Genomic DNA, 5058 nt, shown 5'->3' with positions numbered 1-5058 from the left:
CATAGACGTGTTTTCTGTCTAACTCAACAGCTGCTCTCTAGAGCATTCTCTTCAGAAAGGAATAAACTTGTGGATGCAAAAACCATAGTCTGCTCTTTGTAGCACTTTTGCTCACAATGGTTAAAAGTGAGGCACAATACAGATGTCCTTCAGGGCACAAAGAATTAAACAGTGTCTACCCCTGCACTGTAAAATACTGCTCAGCAACAGCACAGAAATAATTATTGATTTATGCAACAATTTGAAAGAATTTCTATAGAGCTATGTTTTTTGACAAAAGTCAATTTCAAAATTTTATATTATTTAGACTAAATTTTATTCCTTTAATTTATATGTATGTGTATGTGCATGCGAGCACAGTTGCCTTGCCTTTGGGGCCAGAAGACATCAGATGCCCTGAAACTAGAGTTACAGGTGGTTCTGAGACATTCTAGATAGATACTGGGAACTGAACTCTGGCCCTCTGCCAGAGCAGCCTGTGCTCCTAGCCACTGAACCGACCCTCAAGCTCCCCAAATCTTTATCATTTAATTCCACATATTTTGTTTGCTTGTCTTAAAACACACATTCCTAGTATGTGGTCTAGGCTGGCCTAGAACTCTATATCCTTCTGCTTAGCCATCTGAGAGGTAGAGTTTGGCCAGTACTGCCATACTCAGACCATACTAGTTGTTACATGATAAAATTACACAAATCTAGTGTAGACTACTGGTTGCTAGAGGCACAAAGGTAGGGGTTAAAAGGAAGTGGATATGACCATAAAAAGCTCATCTCACTGGTGGGATTCCTGTATTTATAGCCTATAGTATCAATAGGAATACTAATATCCAAACTGCAATCCCCTCTTTCTTTATTTCTAGAATACAAGGTAAGGTATTAGGTTTCATTATGGCATTTTTCAAAATTTGTTTTTGCCAATTGTTCCCTCTTATTCTCCCCTCTTTCCCCATTCTACTTAAATTTTTGTTGCTATGACAAATACCTAGATAAAAAACAACTTAGGAGAAATGAAGGCAGAACTCAGGCAGCTAGTTATATCACACCTACAGTCAAGAGCAGGTAGAAAAATAAATACATATTTGCTTGCTTGTTTGACTTTAGCTAGCATTCTCCCCAGTTATTCAGGAGCCTCTGTCTAGGGAATGGTGCTGCCCACATTGTCTGGGTCTTTCTACATTAATTACCAACCAAAACAGTACCCTATAGACATGCTCACAGGCTAGTCTGCTCTAGATAAGTTTTCATTAAGAATATCCTCCCAAAGGGGGAGGAGTGTTAAAATTCTATTTTAATTAGTCAAATCTATTTAAAAAGCTTTTCCTGAAAAAATGATACAAGTTGCTGGCTAAAGCTAACCAGCACTGTCCACCCCTTGTCAAATTGACTTGCAAACATGTCACTTGAAATTTAACTTTCCATCTTTTGTGCCCAGAGTCTCATGTTAAAATAATAACATAAAAATAATAATATAAAACATAGTCTAACTCCCCAAAGCCACCAAAGTCTTCAAAAGTTCCAATACTTCAGAAGTCTAAAGTTCTATGAAAATTCAAAATCTCTTAACTGTGGCCTCCCAGAGTATTATAAAAAAGCCACATCCTTAAGCCTTCTTCTTCAAAAAGAGAAAAACTGGGATGCATAAACAATCATACTAAAATGAAACTAAAATTTAGAAGTATAAATCAATGTTCAATACCTGGGACCTACTCTTAACCAAATTTTCTGGAGTCTAAAGGGCTTAGGCATCCCTGTCTTTCTAATTTTGCCATCTGCAGAACATGTAGCTTTCCTAGTCCAGCTGCAATCCACATTTGCCACTATCTTTGAAGGGCACTCCAGTGGTTCAATCATCTCCAAAATCCTGGCATCCCAATTGCAGCCAAGGCTTTACCTTCAGTCTTTCTGCAGGGGTTCGACCCTGCCACAAGGTGCCATGCCACTGCCAGTCTCTATGACACTCTCAGTCTTCCATTTGTTTCATACTTTCAAAACCACTACTGCTTGAAAGATTCTTAGAACATTACCAAGTGCTGCTTCCAGCCTGAGCTGCAGTCAGATCCCCTTGAACCAGTTTCTGTGTGCTGGCTGTGAAGAAAGTCTCTCCTACTGCTCCGGTGAAGCAAGATTTCACCTCAGTGGTGTCGAACTCCTATCAAGCACAGCTGGCTTTTCAGCCTCAGCTTGATCAACACACACAGTTTCTTTGGCAATATATCACACATATGGCTCCTGGCCTAGTTCTTGCTAAAGTCCCTGCTTGCCTCTGAAACACCATGGGCTGAATCGTCCACGAGCACATTTCAGCGTTCTCTCCTCCCAAGGATCCACTGACGGCACATTAAGCTCTTTCAGCCCAGAGCTCCAAAATCTCTACATTTCCTCTTCCAAATAATATGGTGAATTCCATCAAAGAACAACCCCATTACCTGTTGTGGAAATATTTGTTTACACTGTGTGACGATGTATCACTATGACTGATTTAATAAAGAGATGAATGGCTGTTAGGTAGGCAGGAGAGATAGGTGGGACTTGTGGGAAAAAGAGAGGATCTTGGGATGATTCTAGGTATGGGAGAGAGATGCATGGAGGCACAGAAGGAGCTGGACACATAGAATGGGAGAGAGGCAAAAGCTTCATGGTAGGATGCAGATTAACAAATTGATGTGTTAATTTAAGTTTTATGAGCTAGTGGGTCTTAGCCTAAACTAGGACTAAGCTTTCATAATTAATAATAAACCTTCCTGTCATTTATTTGGGAGCTGGTGGCCCAAAGAAAAGTGTGGCTATAATTTCCTAAGTACCAATTTCTGTTCTAGTTACATTTTTGTTTGTTTGTTGTTGTTATCATAATAAAATACCCTGACCAAAAGCCACTTAGGGAACAAAAGGTTTGATCTAGTTTGCACTTCTAGGTCCCTCAGTGAGGAGAAGTTAAGGCAGAAACTCAAATAACCTTATGGTAACCACAGTAAATAGCAGAGAGAAGCGAATGTGCCCTTGCTTGTGTGCTGTCAGCTAGCTTTCTCTTTTATACAGTTCCGGATTCCCTTGCTGAGGGAATGGGGTCCTCCCCAGTGGGATGGGTCTCCCTAAATCACTGGTTCTCAAGCTTACTAACACTGCTACTCTTTAATCCAGTTCCTCACGATGTGCTGATCGATCCACAACCATAAAATTATTTTCACTGTTACTTCATGACTGCAATTTTGCTACTGTTATGAATCACAATGTAAATATATTTTTAGAGATAGAGGTTTGGCAAAGGGGTTGCGGCCCACAGGTTGAGAACCACTGCTTTAAATTCATGGAGCGTCAAGACAGCTAGGCGCAGACATGCCCACAGCCCAACCTGATCTAGAGAATTAATCATTAAAACTCTCCTTCCACATCAACTGCCAAGTTGACAGGTTAGGCCAAGTACCCTCCCTGTATTCCTTCACCCTCAGTAGCCTCTTTCCTTCCGTGTCTTCCTTCACTCTCCCCCATCTTCCCTAACAACACTTGTTCTCCTTTTTGGATATTCCATCTGGTTTTATAACCTATACCTACTCTCACACTGCTTGTCTACTGTATATAACCATCCAAAGTAAAGATCTGCACATTAGGGATGTCATGCAATTTTTATCTTTCTGAGCTCGGGTAACATTAAATTTAATGCTTTCCCTATCTGTTCCTTTACAATGCAAATATCATTTTTCTTTATAGCTAAGTAAAACTATATTGTGTATAGACTACATTTTTATCCCACTCATTCGGGTGATGGACAGCTAGGGTGATCCTTTTCCTTGCCGTTGTGAAGAGAGCAACAACAACAGGGGTCCTCTGGGTTGGTACTCAGGAGTGGAATAAGCCAGTCATGGAGCAGCTTTCTTTGTAAGCTTTTAGAGACCTCCATGCTGTTTTCCACAACGGCTGTACTAGCTCATGTGAGGAACATGTTACTGCTGAGGGAAAACCATGAAGGCGAAACAGGGTTTTTCATGTTATCTTTTATGATTGTATGCTATCTCATAATAAAAATTTAATAGAAAGCAGTGTACTTTAGGGTTTTAAAACTTTTGTTTAAAAACATTTTGTAGTATGTTTTTAAAATTTTAGATATATTTAGGCGAACTACTCTACTTGCTCCTCAAAATACAAAGACATTTAATGTAAGGCCTTTAGGCTAATATGGAACTCTACAAGGGTTTCTGATACTGGATACTATCGAGCCATCATTCAGCTTTCTCTTTTGACTGTGGGGGTGGGTGGAGGTGGTGGCTTTATTTTGTGCATAACTTTATTATGTGCAGTTATCTCATATTCTAAATGAGCTAGGATCGTGCTTCAACCAAATTAGTCTCTTTTTAGTCTGAATTCATAGTTCTGCTCTGAGACTATAACCTGTATAGTGGGAATAAGAACATAACGATATTATATACTGCCAGACTACACTTTAACATTGTTGATGATTTTTACCCACTCTGTTATTAATAATAATGTTATTAATAAGGAGCCTTTAATAAGTTATTTAACTGTGGGCTGGTATGCCATCTTGGCCTGTCCATCAGATGATTCTTATTTCACTCTGTTTGACTGGTTGGACCATTATGTGGCAGATTTTCTTGATCTGAATAATCCAGGTACAGTAATCAGCCTACAGTCATTCATGAAAGATTGCCTTTAGGGCTATTGTGAATGTTCACAGCTCTCCTGGATCTAAAGAGATTCTCCATCTATCAAAAACATATCTTAATAACGGCTTTTCGGCATTGTGCTGCATCATCAAACATGACTGTATTTAATGCATTTAAAAAGATTAGATAAAAGTGGACATAATCATGAACTTGTATTATCTATTGACAGGTGAGAAACGGACTGAACCAAATACTCACAGTGCCTTAGCTAATCATGTCTATTACAGCTTGTTCTCTGGAGCCTGTTTTGTGTCTTCTGTCCAATCTTACTGAAAATATAACCAATTTCAAATGGGTCTTATGTATTACCAGTAAAGTTAAAAGTGAAGGGGATATTCAGGCAGCATGAAAGATGGCTGATAAAATTAAATGTCATCATGGC

The sequence above is a fragment of the Microtus ochrogaster genome, linkage group LG9 (assembly GCF_000317375.1).
Source record: "Microtus ochrogaster isolate Prairie Vole_2 linkage group LG9, MicOch1.0, whole genome shotgun sequence".
Taxonomy (NCBI): domain Eukaryota; kingdom Metazoa; phylum Chordata; class Mammalia; order Rodentia; family Cricetidae; genus Microtus; species Microtus ochrogaster.
The sequence above is the reverse complement of the archived record's forward strand: the minus strand, read 5'-3'. Positions refer to the sequence as shown.